Below are 26,657 nucleotides of genomic sequence, written 5' to 3'. Positions count from 1 at the left end.
ACTACTGTGCGGTGTAATGTGACTGACGGACACTACTGTGCGGTGTAATGTGACTGACGGACACTACTGTGCGGTGTAATGTGACTAGTGAACACTACTGTGCAGTGTAATGTGTCGAAAGGACATACTATGTGATGTAATGTGACTAGCGAACACTACTGTGCAGTGTAATGTGACTGACGGACACTACTGTGCAGTGTAATGTGACTGACGGACACTACTGTGCAGTGTAATGTGACTGACGGACACTACTGTGCAGTGTAATGTGACTGACGGACACTACTGTGCGGTGTAATGTGACTAGTGAACACTACTGTGCAGTGTAATGTGTCTAAAGGACATACTATGTGATGTAATGTGACTAGCGAACACTACTGTGCGGTGTAATGTGACTAGAGAACACTACTGTGCAGTGTAATGTGACTAGCGAACACTATACGCGGGGTTATGTGACTAACGGACACTACTGTGCAGTGTAATGTGACTAAGGGACACTACTGTGCGGTGTAATCTGACTAGTGAACACTACTGTGCGGTGTAATGTGACTGACGGACACTACTGTGCAGTGTAATGTGACTGACGGACACTACTGTGCGGTTTAATGTGACTGACGGACACTACTGTTCAGTGTAATGTGACTGACGGACACTACTATGCAGTGTAATGTGACTGACGGACACTACTGTGCGGTGTAATATGACTGACGGACACTACTGTGCGGTGTAATGTGACTGACGGACACTACTGTGCGGTGTAATGTGACTAGTGAACACTACTGTGCAGTGTAATGTGTCGAAAGGACATACAATGTGATGTAATGTGACTAGCGAACACTACTGTGCAGTGTAATGTGACTGACGGACACTACTGTGCAGTGTAATGTGACTGACGGACACTACTGTGCAGTGTAATGTGACTGACGGACACTACTGTGCAGTGTAATGTGACTGACGGACACTACTGTGCGGTGTAATGTGACTAGTGAACACTACTGTGCAGTGTAATGTGTCTAAAGGACATACTATGTGATGTAATGTGACTAGCGAACACTACTGTGCGGTGTAATGTGACTAGAGAACACTACTGTGCAGTGTAATGTGACTAGCGAACACTATACGCGGGGTTATGTGACTAACGGACACTACTGTGCAGTGTAATGTGACTAAGGGACACTACTGTGCGGTGTAATCTGACTAGTGAACACTACTGTGCAGTGTAATGTGACTAATGGACACTTATATGAGGTGTAATGTGACTAGCGAACACTACTGTGCAGTGTAATGTGAATTGGTACTATTCTGTGGCCCCTATATTTTTGGCGCTTCCCCCTGCTGGGGGAAGTGGCATGTGTAAAAGGGTGCTCTGCCTGGCGCAAAATGTAAAAGGGTGCTCTACCTGGAACAATGTGTGACTGGCTCTACCTGGTGCAATATGTAAAAGGGGGCTGTATCTGGCGTAATGTATAAAAGGGGCACTACCTGGCGTAATGTATATAAGTGGTACTACTGTGTGGTGTAATTTTGAATAATGTTGACCACTGTGCGTAATAATTATTTTACGCCCCTATATTTTATGTAATTTTTTTATGACCCTATATTTATGGATCTTGAGGGGGGGCACCAAAATGTCTAGTTACAGCTCTGAGGATGAGATCGGTCACATTTGTATTTGTAGAAAGGCGCAAAATTGATAGTTTGCAGGAGGGCGCCGAACACCCTAGCACCGGCCCTGGGGCCCGCTACAGTTTAATGGATGTCCTGCTGAATATCTGTTGTATGCTTGAGTCTGGCAGGGTGGGTCGTGCCTCTGCTGTTGGGGGTGAATTCTTGAGGGTGGACCTCTATGATGTCTGTGCACGCACCATTTATCTCACTTTTAAGAACTATGGAGGTCATTCCGAGTTGTTCGCTCGCAAGGCGATTTTAGCAGAGTTGCTCACGCTAAGCCGCCGCCTACTGGGAGTGAATCTTAGCATCTTAAAATTGCGAACGAAGTAATCGCAATATTGCGATTACACACCTCGTAGCAGTTTCTGAGTAGCTTCAGACTTACTCGGCATCTGCGATCAGTTCAGTGCTTGTCGTTCCTGGTTTGACGTCACAAACACACCCAGCGTTCGCCCAGACACTCCTCCGTTTCTCCGGCCACTCCTGCGTTTTTTCCGGAAACGGTAGCGTTTTTTCCCACACGCCCATAAAACGGCCTGTTTCCGCCCAGTAACACCCATTTCCTGTCAATCACATTACAATCGCCAGAACGATGAAAAAGCCGTGAGTAAAATTACTAAGTGCATAGCAAATTTACTTGGCGCAGTCGCAGTGCGGACATTGCGCATGCGCATTAAGCGGAAAATCGCTGCGATGCGAAGATTTTTACCGAGCGAACAACTCGGAATGAGGGCCTATGTTCTGAGATTGTGATTAATGTTTTCTTGCATGCTTTGTTTGTAGTCTGCATTTCAAGCCCGTCCTATGCGTTGTGGGAACCGCACATACAAGGTGGTAATGTTTTTATGAGAGTCCACACTTTTAAAATGCACAATGAAGCTCAGGAGAAATCACCAATTTTTACTATTCTTTGTTTATGACACTGATGCTTCACACAGGATAAAAAAAAAAAAAACAACAACATACACAGGCAGCCCCTGCAGCAATTGTACGACTGCAAGTACACACAGCACGGTGTGCAGATATACAGTATTAGCCATCGGCTGTACTGCAGTGCTGATGCGATAAGAGGATTTTAATTACCTACCGGTAAATCCTTTTTTTTTTTATAGTCCATAAGGGATACTGGGGACAACTTAGTACGATGGGATATAGATGGGGTCCAAAGGAGCCGGTGCACTTTAAATTTCTTCAACAGGGTGTGCTGACTCCTCCCCTCTATGCCCTCCCTCACAGCTCAGTCTAGGAAAACTGTGCCCGAAGGAGAAGACATACTTGAGAGGAGGAAACATAACAAGACACTAGTGGTGAGAGCAACGAACCAGCACACAGCAACAACAAAACTAGCTACCGCTAGTGAACTAGAAAACAGCAACAGATGTAAAGTAACAACTTCACACAAGAATCATAACTTGCAGGAAGGTGAAGCACAGAGGCGGGCGCCCAGTATCCCTTATGGACTACGAGAGAAGGATTTACTCGTAGGTAAGTAAAATCCTATTTTCTCTATCAACCATAAGGGATACTCAGGACAACTTAGTACGATGGGGACGTCCCAAAGCTCCCAGAAAGGGCGGGAACGTGCTGAGACGCCAGCAACATCGTATGTCCAAACTGGACATTCTCTGTGGCCAGGGTATCAAACCTGTATAACTTGACAAACATGTTTGTACCTGACCAGGTAGCAGCTTGGCATAGTTGCAGAGCCGAAACACCACAGGCATACGCCCAGGAAGAACCCACAGACTTGGAACAGGTAAGGCCGCAGAAGCATAGGCCTGTTGAATAGTAAACCTAATCCAACGCGCGATGGATTGCTTGGAAGCAGGAAGACCTTTCTTGCGAGCATCATAGAGGACAAACAAGGAATACGATTTTCGGACAGTCGTAGTCCTCTTGAGGTAAATCCTCAGGGCTCGCACCACATCCAAGGACTCAGGAAGAGAGGCCGTGGCCATAGCTGCCGACACCACAATAGGCTGATTCAGGTGGAACGCAAAGACCACCTTCGGCAGGAACTGTTGATGAGTCCTGAGCTCTTCCCTGTCCAGGTAGGGACTCCTACAAGACAAATCACCCAGCTCTAAAACCCGCCTGGCTGAAGCCAAGGCTAAGAGCATCACTGTCTTCCACGTGAGGAATTTGTCTTCCACTGACATCAGAGGCTCAAACCAAGAGCATTGCAGGAATGTCAGAACCATGTTGAGATCCTAAGGAGCCGTAGGCGGCACAAAGGGAGGTTGAATATGCAGGACCCCCTGCAGGAACGTCTGTACCTCAGGCAGAGCGGCTAATTTCATCTGGAAGAAGATGGACAAGGCCGAGATCTGATCCTTGATGGAGCCCAACCGTAGGCCCATATCCACGCCAGCTTGTAGTAAACGCAAAAAGTGCCCCAGACTGAATTCCGCAGCTGGACATCCTCGGCCCTCACACCAGGAGATGTAACGTTTCCAGATACGGTAGTAATGCTTCAACGTGAGAGGCTTCCTGGCCTGAACCATGGTGGTAATGACCTTATCGAGAATACCCTTCTTGGCTAGACTGTTCCGCACAACTGCAATGTCATCAAACGAAGCCACCGTAAGTCCGGGTAGACGAACGGCCCTTGAAGAATATCCTCCCACAGTGGGAGGGCCCTTGGTTCTTCTACTGCCATGGCTAGAAGATCCGCATACCAGACCCTTCGAGGCCAGTCAGGAGCAATGAGAATTGCATGAATTCCTTCTCTTTGGATTCTTTTTAGGATCCGAGGAAGTAAGGGAATAGGAGGAAATAGGTACACCAGCTGGTAATCCTACGGTGCCATCAGTGCGTCCACCGCCGCTGCTAGTGGGTCCCTCGTCCTGGAACAATAGCATAGAAGCTTGTTGTTGAGCCGAGAGGCAATCAGATCGATCTGGGGACATCCCCATAGATCTCTTATCATCCGGAACACCTGTGGATGCAGACCCCACTCTCCTGGGTGGAGGTCATGGCGGCTTAGGAAGTCCGCCTCCCAGTTGTCCACTCCTGGAATGAAAATGGCTGACACCGCCCTTGCATTCCTTTCGGCCCAAAGGAGAATCTTGGATACTTCCCGAATGCAGGCCCTGCTCTTTGTTCCTCCCTGTCGATTGACATATGCCACCGCCGTGGCATTGTCCGACTGAACTTGAATGACGACCTCGGAGCAGATGAGCTCCGTGCAGCAGCGCATTGTATATCGCTCTGAGTTCCAGTATGTTTATCGGAAGGCAGGCCTCAAGTTCCGACCACCTGCCCTGGAACTGTGCCCCTTGGGTAACAGAGCCCCAGCGCCGAAGGCTGACATCCGTGGTCACGAGAATCCAATCCAGGATCCCGAAGCTCCTCCCTCAAGAGGTTGGTGGGCTGTAACCACCACAGAAGAGAGATCCTGGCCTGTGGGGACAGACGAATGACATGGTGCATCTGCAGATGTGAACCCGACCAGTTCTTCACGCTCCAGTTGGAAGGTCCTTGCATGAAACCGTCCAAACGTAATGGCCTCAAAGGAGGCCACCATCTTGCCCAGCAGATGGGTGCAGAGATGTACCAAGACCTTGCGTGGTTGTAGAACCACTCGAACCAACTCTTGAAGAGCTTCCTCCTTGTTTACAGGGAGGAAAACTTTTCAAGCCACCGTGCCCAGGATCATTCCGAGGAACTAGTGGTGTTGGGTTGGCTCCAGGTGGGATTTCTGAAAGTTCAGAATCTAACTGTGGCGTGACAACAGGGATATCATGCGGCAGATACTGTCCAGCAGGATTTCCCGTGATCTTGCTTTTATTAGCAGATCGTCCAGGTAGGGGACAATGTTCACCTCCTGAATCCTGAGTTGAAACATCATTTCAACCATAACCTTGGTGAAAACCCTTGGGGCTGTGGATAAGCTGAAGGGCAGCGCCTAGAACTGGTAGACTTCCTCCATCAGAGAAAACCTCAGGTACACCTGATGAGGCGACATCAAGGTAGGCATCCTTTATGTCCAGGGAGACCAAGAATTCCCCCTCTTCCAGACCTGAGATCACTGCTCTCAGAGACTCCATTTTGAACCGGTTCAAAATGGGTCTCACAGAACCGTCCGGTTTTGGTACCACAAAAAGGCTGGAGTAATATCCCTCGCCTTGTTGTTGAGGTGGCACAGGAACAATGACCTGGGTCAGGGTTAACTTTTGAATGGCCTCCTGCAACGTGGAGCGCATGGTTTCTGAAGCTAGTAAACCTGACTTGAAAAACCTGAGAGGCGAAAGACTTTCGAATTCCAGCTTGTAACCGTGGGAGATCAGATTTTTTACCCAGGCATCCTGGCAGAAGCTGTTCCAGATGGAGCTGAAGAATCTCAGATGATCTCCCACCCTGAGGTCCCACTGGAGTGGAGGGACACCATCATGCTGAGGGTTTGGAGGAGCCAGAGATGACACTCTGGTCCTAAGATCCTGTGGTAGCCGGCTTGCGAGACTTACCTCTGGAACCTTGTGCCGCATTTGAGGCACCTCTGGCTTTACCCTTAAAGCACGCTGTCCGAAAGGACTGCAGAGAAGGTCCAGTGTAAGAGCGTCTAGGTGGCGGAGCAACAGAGGGGAGGGGGATGCGGTCAAGATGCCGCCGGACGGAATCCCGGCGGTCGAAATACCGACGCCGGAATCCCGACCGCCACAATCCCGACATATTCTCCCTCCGTGGGTGTCCACGACACCCATAGAGGGAGAATATAATAGTGTGCCGAGCGTAGCGAGGCACCGTGCCCGCAAGGGGCTGCGTTCCGCTCACCACCCCTGTCGGGATTGTGTGGTCGGGATTCCGGCGTCGGTATTTCGACCGCCGGGATTCCGACCGGCGGCATTTAGTACTGATCCCAGGGGAGGAACGTGGACTTTCCAGCCGTCGCCTTAGAAAACCAGGTATCCAATTCACCACTGAACAGCCAATCACCTGTGAAGGGTAAGGTTACCACGCTCTTTTTAGACTCTACCCACTGGCGTAACCACAATGCTCTGCGTGCAGAAACTGCCATGGTAGAAGTATTAATAACACCGATCCCCTTGATGGTATCGCAAAGAAAGAGGGCAGACTCCTGAATATGCTGAACCAGCAGTACTAAGTCGGCTAGGGACTTATCCCCTGCTAAGCCCTCCTGAATGTTGCCTGCCCAAGTGTGTATGGCGTGCGTCACCCAACAACCTGCAATAACAGGCCTTTGGGATGCCCTCGCTGCAACATAAATAGATTTTAAAGTTGCTTCTAATTTCCTGTCTGCAGGTTCTCTTAAGGCCATAGCCCCTGGAACCAGTAGAACAAGCTTTTTGGACAGGCGTGACACAGATGCGTCCACCGCTGGGGGAGTTTCCCATACCTTACTCCCTTCCTGGGCAAATGGGAAGGTGGCTAACCACTTTTTTGACACTTGGAATTTTTTATCAGGAGAGGCCCATGGCTCCCTGAACAGGTCATCCAGTTCCTTTGAGTCAGGAAATGTGACCTGTGCCTTTTTCTGTGCAGAGAAATAGGATTGCTGCACCTCAGATTCAGTACTAGGTGTCACACGCCATAGGCGGCGTCCACCGCGCTTACCCCTGCGTGCCTGCTGGTCTGTGTTGCGGCCTCCGCCTTCGATGGTCCACGGGCTCCGGTGCCTGGCTGGCGCGGCTCCCGGCGGTTCCCCGGGGCAGGGGCGCCGCCATGACACCCGGCATCACGTGGGCGGGGAGCAGGTGACGTCATCAGACTGTTCCGCCAATCCAGCGGAGGCGGGAGATTCAAAGGCAGACGCCGGGCAGCACCTCGGCGCCTGAGTATCGTCTTTTCCCCTGAAGTGGATGCCAGTACTCTTGTTCCCGGCGAGTCTCTCTGCAGTCGTACCCTAGTGTCTCCGGGGCTTCCAGGTGCCAGTTGCTGCACAGTTCCAGCGTATACATCGGCTGGTGTGTTCCTCTGCAATCCGGTCACCAGTGCTCCTTGGAGTCAGCATGGGCTGCGGGCTAAACGTCGCTCTCAAGTTCTACAAGTCTTCAGTGTCTTTAAACACCGCTCTCAAGTTCTACAAGTCATCAGTGTCTTTAAACACCGCTCTCAAGTTCTACAAGTCATCTGTGTCTTTAAACACCGCTCTCAAGTTCTACAAGTCATCTGTGTCTTTAAACACCGCTCTCAAGTTCTACAAGTCATCTGCGTCTTTAAACACCGTTCTCAAATTCTACAAATCATCAGCAATCACCGCTCACAAGTGTTTCAAATCATCAGAGTCTTTAACCACCTTTCACCAGTTCTTCAAATCATCAGTATCTTTAGTCACCGCTCTCAAGTCATACAAATCATCAGCAACCACTGCTCACAAGTGTTTCCAATCATCAGAGTCTTTAACCACCGTTCACCAGTTCTTCAAATCATCAGTATCTTTAGTCACCGCTCTCAAGTCATACAAATCATCAGCAACCACCGCTCACAAGTGTTTCCAATCATCAGAGTCTTTAACCACCGTTCACCAGTTCTTCAAATCATCAGTATCTTTAAAAACATCACTCACAAGTTCTTCAGTCACCATTATCTTGTACCAACACTCACAAGTACTTCTTTTCCCGGAATCTTTAACATTGCTTACAAGTTCTCCTATAGGCCTGGACATTCCCTCCATACGTTCCTTCTCTGCTATGTGACATTGTGTTGCTCTCTTCCTGCAATAAAGTTCTTTAATATTTTCACCAAGCTTTACTGTCAGAGTCCTGTATGAGGAAGACCTATATCAAGCCATCCCTGTTCCGACCCAACTGTGGTTCCTCTCCCCTACCATCGGGAGAACCCCCGAGTTCACAACACCCCCAACCTAGGTCAGTGACAGTATACTCAGGCCTCATGGACCCGGGGGATCGGAGCCCAGAGGCAAGTACCATCCAGGACTTGATTTCTCGAGTACAAAGTCAGGAAGCAGCACAGGGCCAGGTGATGCATTATCTCCAGGAATTATCTGGCCGGCTGGATCAAATTCAGACTTCTCTGGCTTCAGTAGTACCGGCCCCAGCTCCAGTACCCGCTCCAGTGGTTGTCTCTAGTAATATTCCATCCCCCTCTGGAACCAGGTCACGCCTTCAGCTCCCTACTCCTTCTCGCTATAATGGGAATCCAAAGAATTGCCGTGGTTTTCTCAATCAGTGCGAGGTACATTTTGAACTTCTTTCACATAACTTCCCTACTGACCGGTCCAAGGTGGCATACATTATTTCTTTGCTCTAGGGTTCAGCGTTGGATTGGGTGTCTCCGTTATGGGAGTGATCTGATCCATTGGTTTCTAGTTACACCAATTTCATTACGTCATTCCGGAGGATCTTTGATGAGCCCGGCAGGACGACCGCTGCCTCTGCAGACTTGCTTCGTGTCCGACAAGGCTCTCGTTCAGTGGGACAGTATGTGATTAATTTTCAGACCATAGCCTCAGAACTGCGCTGGAATAATGATGCCCTTCGGGCTGCCTTTTGGAACGGGCTCTCCGATCGTCTAAAGGACGAGTTGGTCACTAGAGATTTGCCGGATTCTTTAGAACAGTTGATCTCGCTCTGTGTAAAGGTGGATCTTCGCATGCAGGAACGAGGTGGTGAACGTAGTCGGTCAGATCGATCAAGGGTCCGATCTCTTCCGTCTAAGCAAACGTTTATTCTAAGTCCTGATGAACCTATGCAGATTAATCGATCTCGGCTGTCCCCAGAAGAACGTCAGCGTCGTCGTGAGGGTAGACTCTGCCTCTACTGTGGAGCCGCGGATCACTTTCTCAAGTTTTGCAAGTCTCGCCCGGGAAACGGGCAGTCCTATCTTATTCCGGAGGAGTCGAGCTAGGGGTTTCTTCTAAACCTTCTCTGCCAGTGGACTGTTTACTCTCCGTGTCTCTGTTCTCCGAGTCAATAGCCAAACCCGTTAAGGCTCTGCTGGACTCAGGGGCTGCAGGGAATTTTATTTCCCTTTCCTGTGCCCAGGATCTGGGTTTTCAGTTACGGTCGGTCGAACGACCTATTACGTTGACTGCTATCAATGGTACCCAAATTTCTAACGGTCTGATTTCAAGTTGCACAGTACCAATCAAACTGCAAGTGGGAGCTCTGCATCAAGAACACCTGGAGTTCTTAGTGATTCGTGAGATGCCCCACGATCTGGTTCTTGGCCTTCCTTGGCTTAAACTTCACAACCCTCACGTCGACTGGAGTTCGACACAAATAACATCTTGGAGTTCTTTTTGTCATTCAAATTGTCTCACCCCTGTCTATCCGCTTCGTGTATCTTCCAAGTCAGATGAAGGGCTGATTCCGGAGGCCTATCGGGAGTTTTCTGACGTGTTCTCGGAGCAAGCGGCCGATCAGCTACCACCGCATAGACCCTGGGACTGCCCCATTGAGCTCATTCCGGGGAAAATGCCACCTCGGGGTCGCACTTATCCCTTATCATTGCCCGAGATCCAAGCTATGTCGGACTATATCAAGTCTAATCTGCAGAAAGGATTCATCCGCCCCTCTACCTCCCCGGCGGGGGAGGGTTTCTTTTTTGTGAAGAAGAAGGACGGAGGGCTGAGACCATGTATTGACTATCGTGGTCTAAATGATGTCACCATTAAGAATAAGTATCCTTTGCCGCTCATTACGGAGCTTTTTGATAGAGTTCGCGGAGCCTGAGTTTTCACCAAGCTTGATTTAAGGGGAGCTTATAATTTGATACGTATCCGACAGGGGGACGAATGGAAGACGGCCTTCAATACCAGGGACGGGCATTACGAGTATCTGGTAATGCCGTTTGGCCTCAGCAACGCCCCTGCTGTCTTCCAGGGATTCATTAATGAAGTCTTTCGAGATATGCTATAACTAAGTGTAGTGGTATATTTGGATGACATTCTGATATTTTCTAAAAATCTCACAGAGCACAGAATACAGGTCAAAGAGGTACTTCTTCGATTGCGAGAGAATAATCTTTATGGCAAGCTTTCCAAATGTACTGTTGAGGTTCCTTCTATTCCATTTCTTGGTTACATCATTTCGGGCACGGAGCTTCGTATGGATCCAGAGAAACTCACTGCCATCCGGGACTGGACTCAGCCTCTTTCCTTGAAAGCTGTACAACGATTTCTGGGTTTTGCAAATTATTACCGGAAATTCATAAAGGGATTCTCTACCATCGTGGCACCTATTACTGCCCTAACCAAGAAGGGTTCTGACCCAAGTCATTGGTCCTCCGAAGCTGTAGCAGCGTTCGCTCAGTTAAAGGCAGCCTTTATGTCCGCTCCAGTACTTCAACAACCAAATTTTTCAAAACCATTCTTTTTGGAGGTTGATGCTTCCATGGTAGGCATAGGTGCCGTGCTTTCGCAGTACGCTCCAGATGGGAAGTTACATCCATGTGGTTTCCATTCTCGCAAATTCTCTCCTGCGGAACAGAATTACTCCATTGGAGACAAAGAGCTTTTGGCAATAAAATCTGCCTTGGAGGAATGGAGATATCTTTTGGAAGGTGCTAAACACCTAATTACAATTTTCACTGATCATAAAAATTTGCTGTACCTCAAGACGGCCCAGTGGTTGAATCCCCGTCAAGCTAGATGGGCGCTCTTCTTTTCTCGGTTTTCGTTTGTTATTTTTTTTTTAAATATACAATTTTTATTTTGTTGTTGTACAAAGGTAAGAAAAAGTATACAAACAAACAGAGGATACATCGTCAGTTATGTACAGAACAGAAATCCAAGCGAACTTAGTCTCTTAACATGACAAACAATTCCACTTATTGTACATTGAGTTAGAAACATACAGTGATAAATATAGTGTAGAGTGGGTTGTAAAATGTGGATTCAATTAAAATTATCCACATAAAACTGAGACGATGTTAGTAACTAGGGCTTATTAAAGAAGGGAAAAAGAAAAAAGAGAAATAGGAAAAATAACAGAAATTGTTGAATAAGAGGTATGCGGATGGAGGAGGGAGGAGGGAGGAGAGGGAGGGTCCAATCATTATCTTCAGGAGAGGATCATAATGGTTTGCAATCACATAATCAGTTTCATTAGTATATTGTTGTGTAGTGGAATTAGGAGTTTGCAATGGTACGTAAATGGTGCCAGTCAGTATTTTCGTATACTTTCATAATTCTGTCTTGAGTGGGCGAGTCTAAAGAAAGTATGAATGGGGACCATTTGGAATAGAATCGGTCAACATGTTTATCTATATCGGGGAATGTGCTATTTCTATCAAAATAAAGCAGTTGTAGGAGTTTTAACTTTAATTCTTGTAGGGAGGGAGATGATGAAGAGATCCAATGGGTGAGAATGATTTTCTTTGCAAGTGTCACAATGGTGGTCAGTAGCGGAATATATGGAGAGATATCACTATTGGGGAGCCAATTTTTAAAATTTGCACACATACATGCTAATGGGTCAGGAAAAATATGTGTAGTGAATAAAGAGTTTAGGTAGACAATTATTTTATTCCAAAAGCGTTTTATTTTCCCGCATTCCTAGAAGCAGTGGAAAAAGTTAGCGTGAGAGCTATGACATTTAAAACAGGAGCCTGGGGTGTTTGGAACCATATGACTTCTTTGAGCAGGAGAAATATAGGCTCTATGTAATGTTCTCCAGTGAACTTCCTGGAGGTAAGAGGATTTCAGAAACTTCATGGTGTTAGAGCTATGTGCAAAAAGAATCGGGGGGGAGTCAATGTCTGGGATATCATTTCGCCAAGTTAGAGCCAGTGATTGCCAAGTATTAGTATTGGAAGTCGGTAATAATAGAGTATAGATATATTTTATATAGTAGGGGGAAGAGTGTAATAGGCGAAGCAGGGAGTTAATAGGATCCAGAGAGTTTTGATATCTTGTTTTGGGATCTAGGGAATAGACGTAATGTCGCGACTGTAAGTACATGTAGAAGTTAGAGGTATGTAGGGAAAACTGCGTTTGAAGAGTAGAGAAAGGTATTATCTGCCCTCCTGGGTCGAAAACCTGAGAGGTAAGGGAAAGGCCCTTATTTTTCCATGTGTGGAAAATTGGGTTGGATAATGAGGGATGGAATGAGGGATTACCCCAGAGTGTATTATAGGGAGAAGAAGTCGCATGTCTTGTTAGTTTTTTATTGATAGTAATCCAAGTTGAGTAGGTGTCGTGAAACATGACATGGTGCAAAATACTAGAAGGAATATCAGATTTATTGGAGTGAAGAAGGGCACTTGGAGAATATGGACTGAAGAGAGCATTATCTAGAGAAGGTGAAGTATAAGTGGATTTAGAAAGAAGCCAGTCTGAAATATATCTGAAATGAATCGCTAAAGTATATAATTTTAGGTTTGGAAGGGACATCCCTCCATGAGATTTGTGAGATTGTAGTTTTTGGAAAGCAATTCGAGGGCGTTTATTTTGCCATATAAATCGAGAGGTAATTTGGTCAAAGCGTTTCAAGTCAGATACAGAGAGGCTAATAGGAAGCATTTGTAGTAAGTAAAATATCTTAGGAAAGATTATACTTTTAACTACCGCTATTCTTCCAATGATAGATAGTGGGAGATTTAGCCATGAATCATATAGTGAGGAGATTTTGATGAGAGACGGAGTAAAGTTCAGTTTATATAAAGAGGAGAGATCAGAGGGGATATGTAAGCCTAAATATTTAATTTCCGTTTTGAGCATAGGAGAGAGAAGAGGGGATGTGGGATGAAGAGTAAAAGTATTGGGGCCTTCAAGTTGTAGGATTTCAGATTTAGACATATTTATTTTGAATCCTGCTTGGGCGCCAAAATTATTTATTAGTGAAAACAAATTAGGTAAAGAAGAAGAGGGATTAGATAGGAAAAGTAATAGGTCGTCCGCATATAGAGCAAGCTTTAATGGGATATTTCCGACTTGGATCCCGTGAATATTAGGGGAATTTCTAATTGAGATTGCCAATGGTTCAATAGCAATGGCGAAGAGTAGCGGAGAAAGGGGGCATCCCTGACGAGTGCCTCGAGAAATTGCGAAAGGAGTAGATAAGTGACCATTACAATAGAGCTGCGAGGATGGAGAGGAGTAAATGGATTGGATAACCGATATGAAGGATGAAGGAAAACCAAAAAGTCTCAAGGAACTGAAAAGGTGTGGCCATTCCAAGAGGTCAAACGCCTTTTCTGCGTCTAAGGCTAAAACGATATTATCTGATAAGGTAGGATGAAGTTTTAAATGTTGGATTATCGAAAGCACTTTGCGGACATTAGTCACAGAGTGACGGCCCCATATAAACCCGGTTTGGTCTGGATGGATTATGTGAGGGAGAGAGAATTTTAAACGGTCGGCTAAGATTTTTGTAAAAATTTTATAGTCGGAATTTAATAGTGAAATTGGGCGGTAGGAGCTTGGGATGGAAGGGTCTCGACCAGGCTTCAAAAGAACTTTGATTGTGGCACTATTAAAATATAGAGGGATGGATTTCAAGCTAATTATTGAGTTGAACAATGCCAGAAGGTGTTTGTCAATTTTATCAATCAAGAGTTTATAAAACTCATTAGAAAAACCGTCTGGGCCTGGAGCTTTGTTAGGTTTGAAGTGAGTAATAGCTGAGCGAACTTCTTCTAATGTGATAGGTTCATCTAGGGAATCAAAAAATGTAGACGGGACTTGGGGTAAAAGGGGGAAAGACCAAGATTGGGGGAGCTCATCAGTGGGGGGAGATGGATTGGAATATAATGTTTCATAAAATGATTTCATGAGAGATGTGATGGATTGGGGGTCGTTAGTTAAGGACCCATCAGGGAGTTTTAGTGGATGTACTAACATGGGGGGGGAGGTACCTTTCAGCATGTTTGTGAGAAGCTTTCCTGTTTTATTTCCAAATTTGTGGAACCGGTAATCGACTTTATATTTATATTTATCACCCGTCTGAGAGAGAAACTCATTAAACTGGAGTTTTAATGTTAAATATGAGGATTTATTAGACAAGGAGGGGTGGGATTTGAATACTTGGAAGGCTGTGGAAAGTGCACGTTGCATTTCTAGGTAAGATTTGGTATGATTTTTCCTTAAGGCAGAGGAGTATGAAATAATATTGCCCCGAAGGACTGATTTGGCTGTTTGCCAAAATAAAGAGGGGTCTAATTCAGAGTGTTGTTCATTTGAGAAGTAAAAGGTATCCCAAGATGCCTGCAGGAAGTCACAAAAATTTTTGGAGTTAGAAAGGTGAGAGGGGAATTTCCATTGGGGGGGTAGAGACTGGGAGGGACGTAAAGTGAGGGAAAACCAAATCAAGGCGTGGTCAGAAATAATAATGGGTTCAATGGTTGAGTCGGTGACTGAGGGAAAAAGCTTTTGGGTAATAAACACATAATCAATTCTAGAAAATGTATCATGGGCAGAGGAATGGCAGGAAAACTCTCTTTCTATGGGGTTTAGAGCACGCCATATATCGATTAGCTGCAAGGCTTCCGAGAAGGTAGGAATACCAAGTTTAGGGAGGCGTTGGGGGGTTCTAGAAGTGTTAGAGCGGTCTAAATAATTGGAAGACACTAAGTTGAAATCTCCACATACAATGAGATTATCATTAGAAAATGGGGTTAGTTTGGCTATTAACATCTGAAAAAAGGATCTTTTGTACGTAGTAGGAGCGTAAACATTGCAAAGGACTAGAATATACGACTCAATAGAGAGACTGACGATTAAATATCGGCCGTTAGGGTCAATGTCAGAGGATAGTAGTGTGATATTAAGATTACGTTTTGCTAAAAGGACAACCCCTCTAGATTTAGAGTTGTATGGGGCTGCAGCTATTAGGGACCAATGTGACATCTGCAGTTTCATGGATTCCTGGAGAGTCAAATGAGATTCTTGCAGAAATGCAACATTGATATTCATTTTGGATAGATACATGAGGATCCTGCGACGTTTAGACGGGGAGTTAATTCCACCTACATTCAGAGTGCCAATCTTTAGGTTAGACATTTAAATAACCAGGAGAGGTAAAAGAATACAAAGATCAACCGTGTATCAAATGATTGGATTCGAAGAAGGGAGTAGGGCTTGGGGATAGGGGGGGGAGGGGCATGGGGAGAAAACAAATACATACAAAAAAAAATGGTTAACGTTTGGCATGCAAACAAACTTCCGGGCCAGAAATTCAAAATAGTAACTGAAATTATTCCAAACATTACTACTATTCCGGATTAACGCTCCAGATGATATCCCGACTCTGGCATCTGGGGAAAATTACTCTATATAGTATGGTAGAGCTTATTCTAAGAAAAGAAACGGTAGGCATAGGATATATAAAGAAACATATCAATATTAAATAATGAATATCAATAAACGTAAATGTTGTGATAATCATTAGTAGATTATCAGATGGTCTGAGAGCGAGGCTCAATGTTAGTGACGGTTGCTCGTTAATATGAATTACAAGAGAATATAATGGGTCTAAAGCCAAGGAGGGCACTGACCATCAAGCTGAGAATTAACATAAGATTTAAAGCATAATAAAACAGCAATAGGTGAAGTGAATTAGATAAAAACGAACAGAGGGAGTAGCCCTCAATAAAACAACATTATGATATAAACCTTAAGATCAAGTATTAGGGGATGAGGTGGCGTCAGCGATGTCATCCTGGACTTCTGTAGATCCTTCTTGGAGGTATGAAGTTGCGTCTTCTGGAGTGGAGAAATCCAGGTGTTTGTCTCCATCGTATATCCGAAGTTTCGCTGGGTAGAGTAAGGAAAATTTACGCTTGGAGGATACCAAACTAGAACAGATTGGGTTGAAGGCTTTCCTTGCTCTTGATAATTCGGCGGAAAAGTCTTGGAATATGAGAAGGCGGTTGTTCTCCCATTGTAAGGGCCGAATTTTCCTAGACGCAGTCCAAATGGCAACCTTGTGAAGATAGTTGAGGCATCTGAAAAGGGTAACCCTGGGGCGTCCTTCAGCGGATCGAGACGGAGGGCCAACACGGTGTACGCGTTCGATCACTAGATCTTTGCACGATTCGGTAATACCAAGAAGTGAAGGGAGTGTTACCTGTACAAAGTGAGATAGTTCATCTCCTTTTACCGATTCTGGCAGTCCTACCAGCCTAATATTATTCCGTATGGATCTGTTTTCTGCGTCGTCTAGCTTCATCCATAGCTGGTAGTTCTCTTTTTCAAGACGTTTAACACAGCCCTGAACATCAGCCATATCGTGGCATAGCCCCCAATTCTATTTTCGTTAACAGAGACTTTATGCGAGAGATGTTGCAATTGGAGTGAGATATCTGAGACTGCTTTCGACAGCAATGGAGAGATAGCTTGGGTTATGGCTTCAGTTAGGTCTGCGTACGTGATAGGAGAATCAGGAGATCGGCTATTAGGAGTCTTGCGTGAAGGAGATTGAGAGGCAATTAATTTTTGGGGGGCTGGAGATGAAGGTGGGGTGGTAATGCCAGGAGCCATGGTAGAGTTAGCTCTCCTTTTTTCTTGTCTAACCGGGAGGGAGGAAGGAGTTGCTGTGGCTGCAGGGTTGGGGGAAAGGAGACGGTCCATTGACAAATGGGGGTAAGGAAGGATCAAATAATAAATCTCCCTGTCGGTGAAATAATAACAGGCTGGGTGTCGTATGAAAAAGGATTGTTCTGGTATAATAAAGTGAGGCGTCTGGGAGCTGCAAGAACTGAGCTTGTGGTTAAATCCTGAGATAGACTGTCATTTAAATTGATAGATAGTGCAAATCGTGCCTTATTTCATCCACTGATGTGAGCTGTGAAATTGTAAGAACGAGCAGCCGTGAGACTCTGGAATAGTGTGAGCAGATTAAGCTAGGAATAGCACTTGGTGTGATGCTACAGTATCTGGTTATCAGGCAGGGACAGCCCAACTGTAGCGTGGAGGGACAGTGTAACAGTAATCACCGTGCTGCGGTTGCTATGGATACCAACCCTGCTCGTGGAACGGGTAATTGTCCGTCTGTGAGGAGATCTGCTGGTGATGTTCTCCGTAGGTGCAGGAGCTGGGAGAGCTACGGATCGAGGCGTTCAGCCTGCGACTCAGCACGCTCCGGGGCGGGCTCCGCTGCCAAGCGCCGAGTGGCGGGTGTTTGTTATAGCCGGAGGGCAGCTCGTCGGAGGTATCAGAAGCCAGCGGGGACTCGCGGGATGAGGCCGCTGAAACTGTGGGGAGGCTTGAAGCCCTTGGAGACTGACTATGCAGTCGATATAACGGTGCCGGAGTCAGGATTCACCGGAACTCTGCTGTGGAGCGTCCTCACAGCATGAGACCGGAACCGGAAGTCTCTGGTTTTCGTTTGTTATTAAGTACCGGGCTGGGACTTTTAACACCAAGGCTTATGCTTTATCCCGTTCCTTAACAGCTTCGGATGAGGAGAATTCCGTTGAGAACGCTTTGATTCTCAGTCCAGTTTCTGTGTCAGCGGCTCCCACCGCTCTGGGTCCTCCTCCTGGGAGAATGTCTGTGCCAGCTAAATTTCGACCAAGTTTGTTGCAGTGGGCTCATATTTCCAAGTTTAACGGTCATCCTGGAGTTCAAAAGATGTGGGAGTTTCTACGAAGGTCTTACTGGTGGGACACTATGAAGAAGGATATTCAAGATTATGTCAACTCATGTCCTCAGTGTGCTCAGCACAAAATTCTTCGTTTGCCTCCTGCGGGGTTGTTGCGTCCACTGTCCATTCCTCAGAGGCCTTGGACCCATATCTCTATGGACTTTGTCACCGAATTGCCCCTCTCCAAGGGTCACACTCACAATACTGTCTGGGTAATTATCGACAGTTTCTCTAAGATGGCACATTTTGTACCTTTGACCGGGTTACCATCAGCTCCCAAGTTGGCTTTGTTATTTATCCGAGAACATTTCCGCCTGCACGGCTTACCTCAGGAAATCATCTCTGACCGGGGGGTACAATTCACTGCAAGATTCTGGAGAGCTCTCTGTACCGCCTTGCAAATAAAACTCAAGTTTTCATCCACTTACCATCCACAAACCAATGGGCAAACTGAACGCGTCAATCAAGATTTAGAGACTTTTCTCCGTGTTTATCTTTCTCCCTCGCAAGATAATTGGGTGGAACTGTTGCCATGGGCCGAGTTTGCCCATAATCATCTGTACCACTCTTCGACTTCTGAGTCCCCATTTTTCATTAATTATGGGTTCCATCCTCAAGTTCCTGAATTACCCATTTGTCCTCCGGAGGATGTTCCTGCTGCAGCCTCTACTCTTCAGCACTTCAGCCAAATTTGGAGTCGAGTTCATGCTAATCTCAAGAGAGTTTTTGGCCGCTATAAGTTCTTTGCGGATAGGAAGCGACGAGCAGCTCCCCAATACAAGGTTGGTGACAGGGTATGGCTTTCCACCCGCAACCTCCGGTTAAGGGTGCCCACTATGAAGTTCGCCCCAAAGTTTATTGGTCCTTACCCCGTGTTACAAGTCCTGAACCCAGTTGTCTGCAAATTGGGATTGCCTTCCCACCTCCGGATACCAAACTCCTTTCATGTCTCTCTCCTTCGCCCCCTTATTTTAAACCGGTTCCATTCAAAGTCCCCAAGGCCAACCTCTGCAGAGTCTGAAGCTGGAACGGACTTTGAAATCAAAGCTATTCTTGACTCTCGTTATCTTCACAAGAATCTACAGTATTTGGTGGAGTGGAAAGGTTTTGGGCCCGAGTAGAGGAGCTAGGTCAAGGCTACTGAAGTTATGGCTACCCGACTGGTGCGGATTTTCCATTCCAGACATCCAACAAAACCTGGAAAGTGTCCGGGGGCCACTCCTGGAGGAGGGGGTACAGTCACACGCCATAGGCGGCGTTCACCGCGCTTACCCCTGCGTGCCTGCTGGTCTGTGTTGCGGCCTCCGCCTTCGATGGTCCACGGGCTCCGGTGCCTGGCTGGCGCAGCTCCCGGTGGTTCCCCGGGGCAGGGACGCCGCCATGACACCCGGCATCACGTGGGCAGGGAGCAGGTGACGTCATCAGACTGTTCCGCCAATCCAGCGGAGGCGGGAGATTCAAAGGCAGACGCCGGGCAGCGCCTTGGCGCCTGAGTATCGTCTTTTCCCCTGAAGTGGATGCCAGTGCTCTTGTTCCCGGCGAGTCTCTCTGCAGTCGTACCCTAGTGTCTCCGGCGCTTCCAGGTGCCAGTTGCTGCACAGTTCCAGCGTATACAGCGGCTGGTGTGTTCCTCTGCAATCCGGTCACCAGTGCTTCTTGGAGTCAGCGTGGGCTGCGGGCTAAACGTCACTCTCAAGTTCTACAAGTCTTCAGTGTCTTTAAACACCGCTCTCAAGTTCTACAAGTCATCAGTGTCTTTAAACACCGCTCTCAAGTTCTACAAGTCATCTGTGTCTTTAAACACCGCTCTCAAGTTCTACAAGTCATCTGTGTCTTTAAACACCGCTCTCAAGTTCTACAAGTGATCTGCGTGTTTAAACACCGTTCTCAAATTCTATAAATCATCAGCAATCACCGCTCACAAGTGTTTCAAATCATCAGTCTTTAACCACCGTTCACCAGTTCTTCAAATCATCAGTATCTTTAGTCACCGCTCTCAAGTCATACAAATCATCAGCAACCACCGCTCACAAGTGTTTCCAATCATCAGAGTCTTTAACCACCGTTCACCAGTTCTTCAAATCATCAGTATCTTTAGTCACCGCTCTCAAGTCATACAAATCATCAGCAACCACCGCTCACAAGTGTTTCCAATCATCAGAGTCTTTAACCACCGTTTACCAGTTCTTCAAATCATCAGTATCTTTAAAAACATTACTCACAAGTTCTTTAGTCACCATTATCTGTTACGCACACCAGTGCTAACAGGAGTATACCGGTGTATGAACAGAGAGGGAAGCAAAGCAAACGAACTCACAGACAGTATAACATAACATACACAGGAGGTAATGGAATAACTAATAAACACAAAGTGAACGGGGAAGCCCAAAGGCTCAGGAATTGGGTGTCTCCCTAGTGTCAGGAATGCTCAGATGGAATAGAGCGGACAATGAAGCGATGTGTAGTGATTTCACATGTGGAGCACCTGAAATGATGTTGCTAAGAGCAACAGAAAAAACCCCAAAGGGTTACCAACGGGTGTGGGAATAAACTCCTTGGTCAGAGATAGAAATATAGACACAAGGAGAGTATCCACAATCCTAACCCCCACTTGCAGGGCACAGGTTCAGCTTACTGCCACTAAACTGACACCTGGACGGCCTGCACAGTGAGGGAGGATTAAGCAAGCAGGTCTGAGAGTACAGCTGCAAACCTGCTGGGTTCACAGAATAGCAAAAGAACCCCAGCAGGTCAAACAACTGACTCCAGTCTTACTGCTAGGTCCGGATTGGCAGAATGAAGTACCGAATCCCAAGGCCTATTCGCAGTAAGCAACAAGTAAATACAAAGTCACACAGTACTAGCTAACTCTCTGGAACTGACTAACAAACAAAGATTCAGCAGCATTTGCCTAGCCTGAGAGGATGGTTTATATAGCAGGTGCTGTCCACGCCCCACTCAGACCTCACAGACTGTGAGCACAAAACCAGCGCCGGATTCCCTGCCGTGCACAGAGCCTGTAACCACTACACAGTAAAAACCCGGACCGGAGTATCAGCTGCGCTCAGGTTACTTCGCTAACACTTGCCTCCCGGTTGCCATGGCGACGTGGCAGCACAGAGCAGGAGATCCTAACAGTACCCCCCCTCTGACGAGGGGTCAAAGAACCCCTACCACCGGGTTTATCGGGGAACTGCGAGAAGAAAGAGCGTATCAGTCTGGGGGCATGAAGATCACAACTGCGCACCCACGACCGCTCCTCCGGGCCATACCCCTTCCAGTGCACCAAAAATGACAGCCGACCCCGAACCATCTTGGAGTCAAGAACCCTTTCAACCACAAACTCCCTCTGACCCCGTATCAGAAGAGGAGAAGGTCTTCCACTGGAAGAAGGATTACTAACCGCCAGTTTTAAAAGGGAACAATGAAATGTTTTATTGATACCCAATGAACGGGGCAGATCTAACTGAAATGCCACCGGATTGATAACCCTGGTGATCTTATAAGGGCCGATGAACCAGGGGCCTAACTTATGAGATGGCTGTCTCAACTTCAAATTCTTGGTGGACAACCAGATGAAGTCTCCTAATTTTAAGCTGCAGGGTCTTCTCCGCTTATCAAAAACCCTTTTGGTCACTAATGACACAGACACAAGGGCTTTCTTCACTTTCCTCCAAATACCCCTAAGGACCGAAACAACAGAGGAACCACCAGGCGTGGAATCCAGGGGGTCAAAAGAATTGGCCTTAGGATGATGCCCATACACACAAAGGAAGGGAGAGATCCCTGTAGCAGAGTGAGCCGCGTTGTTATAGGCAAACTCCGCCATGGACAGATGAGCAACCCAGTCAGTATGACACTTGGAGACATAACACCTGAGGAACTGCTCCAAGGACTGGTTCACCCTCTCAGTCTGCCCATTAGACTGTGGATGGTAGCCTGATGACAAGCTCACAGAAATCTGGAGATCAGAACAAAATGCCCTCCAGAATTTGGCCACAAACTGGGATCCACGGTCAGAGACCACATCAAGTGGCAACCCGTGGAGGCGCACAACATGCTGCATAAATAACTCAGACAGGCGTCTGGCCGATGGCAACCCAACCAGTGGAACGAAATGCGCCATCTTCGAAAACCTGTCAACGACAACCCAAATGGCTGTCATCCCCGAGGATTTGGGCAAGTCCACCAAAAAATCCATGGAAATGTGGGTCCATGGCTTAGACGGAATAGAGAGTGGATGTAATGGGCCGACAGGAACCCCTCTAGGAGTTTTATTTCGGGCACAAACGTCACATGCCCGAACCCACTGATCCACATCCCTAGCCACCGAGGGCCACCACACCGCTCTAGACAGCAACTCCCGAGTTCTGGCAATACCCGGATGCCCTGCCGACCTCTTGGCATGGAATTCCAGGAACACTCGCTGTCTTAACCTAGGAGTCACAAACAAAAGACCTACCGGAAGGTCTGGAGGAGCCTGCTCCTGTGCTCTAAGGACTAATGACAAGAGGTCCTGGGTAATGCCCACTTTAATACATGATGGGGACACAATGGGCAATGGCTCCTCGGTGGTCTCTTGAACTGGAGCAAAACGCCGCGAGAGCGCATCAGCCTTGATGTTTTTTGACCCAGGGCGATATGTTATCAAAAAATTAAAGCGAGCAAAAAACAAAGCCCATCGTGCCTGCCTGGCATTGAGCCGCTTCGCTGACTCTAAATATGCCAGATTCTTATGGTCGGTGAGAATTGAGACCACAAACTTAGCCCCCTCAAGCCAGTGTCTCCACTCCCCGAGTGCATCCTTTATAGCCAACAATTCCCGGTTACCCACATCATAATTCATCTCGGCAGACGAAAATTTACGGGAAAAGTAAGCACAGGGATGAAGGCGATTATCAGACAGCCCCATCTGAGAGAGCACTGCCCCAATACCTATCTCAGAGGCATCCACTTCTACCACAAAAGGACGCTCTGGATCTGGGTGTCGCAGCACCTTGGCCGAGACAAATGCCCTTTTGAGACGGGCAAAGGCCGCTTTGGCCTCTCAAGACCAGTGAGCAACATCCGCCCCTTTCTTAGTGAGTGCCACCAAGGGGGCCACTATAGACGAAAATCCAGCGATAAACCGTCTATAAAAATTTGCAAAGCCCAGAAAACGCTGAAGCGCCTTCAAACTAGTGGGCTGCACCCAATCCAGGACTGCCTGTACCTTAGAACCCTCCATTTGGAAACCTTCTGAGGAGATAATATACCCTAGAAATGCGATTTGCTGGACTTCAAACTCGCACTTCTCCAGCTTCGCCCCAAGCTGGTGGTCTCTGAGTTTCTGGAGGACTAAGCGTACATGCTTCCGATGTTCCTCCAGGGAATGAGAGAAGATGAGGATGTCATCTAGATAAACAACTAAGAATCTATCCAAATATTCCCTGAGCACATCGTTCATGAATTCCTGGAAGACTGCCGGGGCATTAGAGAGCCCAAAAGGCATCACCAAATATTCATAATGCCCTGAGTGGGTATTAAAGGCAGTCTTCCATTCATCCCCCTCTCTTATTCGGATTAGATTGTAAGCACCGCGTAGGTCAATCTTAGAAAAAATGGTGGCAGTACGAAGCTGGTCAAACAAAACCGAAATGAGAGGCAGTGGGTACGAGTTTTTAATCGTGATACGGTTCAATTACCTGAAGTCGATGCAGGGTCGCAACGAACCGTCCTTTTTACCCACGAAAAAGAACCCCGACCCAACTGGGGACTGTGAGGGTCTGATAAATCCCTTAGCCAAGTTCTCCTGAATGTACTCTGCCATAGCCTGAGTCTCAGGACGTGACAGGGAGTACAACCTGCTCTTGGGAAGCTTAGCATCCGGCAACAAATCAATGGCACAGTCATAGGGGCGATGGGGAGGTAGTACCTCCGCAACTTTTTTGGAGAACACATCCGCAAAATCTGCATAACATCCTGGCAATCCTGGCAAACTTAGCTGCGAGAGCCTGACTGGAAGGCTCAAGCAACTCCTGAAACAATCACTACCCCAACTAAGAATCTCCCCAGAGACCCAGTCAAATTGAGGGTTATGGGCCCTTAACCAGGGTAACCCCAAAACCAATGGGGCAAAAGAACAGACAGTCACATAAAAAGACAATTTTTCAGAGTGTGTGGCTCCAATAAACAAAGGAATTTGGCTGGTGCAGGAGGTAATTTTACCCTGGGACAATGGTTCCCCGTTTAACCCACAGATCTCAATCTCTGATGCCAAAGGTACTGAGGGAACAGAGTGTTTCAGGGCGAATTGACGGTCCATGAAAACCCCATCGGCCCCACTGTCAACAAAGGCCTCAGTCTTGACAGTTTGACCGAGGATCTCCAAAGTCACCGGAATGAGAAAAGTCTTTTTGGGAAATTCTGATTTCTGGCCTGACAGGATATTTCCCATCACCCTCAGGCCCTGAAGTTTTCCGTTTTTTCTGGGCATGATACTACAACATGACCTTTATTCCCACAGTACAAACACAAACCCTGCTGTCTCCTCCGTGTCTTCTCACGCGAGGAGAGGCGGGTAGCCCCAATCTGCATAGGCTCCTCGGAATATTCCTCAGAGTCTGAGGTTCCCTTGGGAAAAAAGGAAACTGCGGTCTCCCTTTCAAGCCTACGCTCTCTCAGCCGTCTATCCACCCGGATGGATAACTGCATGAGCTGATCTAAGCTATCAGGCGAGGGATATTGTACCAGTTGGTCCTTTATCTGGTCAGAAAGGCCCCTTCGGTACTGGTTTCTCAGGGCTGGGTCATTCCACTGGGTATCATGAGCCAACCTCCGAAACTCCGTACTATAAACCTCAGCTGGCCGTCGCCCTTGCTTAAGAACCGTAATCTGAGCCTCGGCTGAAGCCATCTTGTCAGGGTCATCATACAAAATGCCCAGTGCCGTAAAAAAAACATCAACACTTTTAAGCGACGGACAGTCAGGCTGTAACCCATATGCCCAGACCTGTGGGTCTCCTTGTAGCAAGGAAATCACCATGCCCACCCGCTGAATCTCCGACCCAGAAGACTGGGGCCTAAGCCTGAAATATAGCTTACAGCTCTCCTTGAAACAAAAGAACTGCGAGCGATCTCCAGAAAAACGATCCGGGAGATTTACTTTCGGCTCCTTAACCCCTGAACTTGCCGCTGCTGCTGCGGGAGCTCCGCTAGCGGCCTGCGGGGTGTTCATTTTAATGGACATCTCATTAAATTGTCGAGTCAGGACCTGCACCCGATCGACCACCTGTTGCAAAGTATTTTGAGGGGTATGCTCCATATTCCCACAAAATTTCAACAGGAGTAGGGCTGCTGAATATGTTACGCACACCAGTGCTAACAGGAGTATACCGGTGTATGAACAGAGAGGGAAGCAAAGCAAACGAACTCACAGACAGTATAACATAACATACACAGGAGGTAATGGAATAACTAATAAACACAAAGTGAACGGGGAAGCCCAAAGGCTCAGGAATTGGGTGTCTCCCTAGTGTCAGGAATGCTCAGATGGAATAGAGCGGACAATGAAGCGATGTGTAGTGATTTCACATGTGGAGCACCTGAAATGATGTTGCTAAGAGCAACAGAAAAAACCCCCAAGGGTTACCAACGGGTGTGGGAATAAACTCCTTGGTCAGAGATAGAAATATAGACACAAGGAGAGTATCCACAATCCTAACCCCCACTTGCAGGGCACAGGTTCAGCTTACTGCCACTAAACTGACACCTGGACGCCCTGCACAGTGAGGGAGGATTAAGCAAGCAGGTCTGAGAGTACAGCCGCAAACCTGCTGGGTTCACAGAATAGCAAAAGAACCCCAGCAGGTCAAACAACTGACTCCAGTCTTACTGCTAGGTCCGGATTGGCAGAATGAAGTACCGAATCCCAAGGCCTATTCGCAGTAAGCAACAAGTAAATACAAAGTCACACAGTACTAGCTAACTCTCTGGAACTGACTAACAAACAAAGATTCAGCAGCATTTGCCTAGCCTGAGAGGATGGTTTATATAGCAGGTGCTGTCCACGCCCCACTCAGACCTCACAGACTGTGAGCACAAAACCAGCGCCGGATTCCCTGCCGTGCACAGAGCCTGTAACCACTACACAGTAAAAACCCGGACCGGAGTATCAGCTGCGCTCAGGTTACTTCGCTAACACTTGCCTCCCGGTTGCCATGGCGACGTGGCAGCACAGAGCAGGAGATCCTAACATTATCTTGTACCAACACTCACAAGTACTTCTTTTCCTGGAATCTTTATCATTGCTTACAAGTTCTCTTATAGGCCTGGACATACCCTCCATACGTTCCTTCTCTGCTATGTGACATTGTGTTGCTCTCTTCCTGCAATAAAGTTCTTTAATATTTTCACCAAGCTTTACTGTCAGAGTCCTGTATGAGGAAGACCTATATCAAGCCATCCCTGTTCCGACCCAACTGTGGTTCCTCTCCCCTACCATCGG

General features: G+C 47.2%; 1 long non-coding RNA gene across 1 annotated transcript in view; it reads right to left on the bottom strand.

Moving 5' to 3' along the window:
• Window positions 1-26,657, bottom strand: part of LOC134966476 (uncharacterized) — a 209,114-nt gene that overhangs the window by 181,648 nt on the left and 809 nt on the right. The window lies entirely within an intron of this gene.

The sequence above is a fragment of the Pseudophryne corroboree genome, chromosome 10, assembly GCF_028390025.1.
Source record: "Pseudophryne corroboree isolate aPseCor3 chromosome 10, aPseCor3.hap2, whole genome shotgun sequence".
Taxonomy (NCBI): domain Eukaryota; kingdom Metazoa; phylum Chordata; class Amphibia; order Anura; family Myobatrachidae; genus Pseudophryne; species Pseudophryne corroboree.
This window is presented reverse-complemented; position numbering and strand designations above follow the sequence as displayed.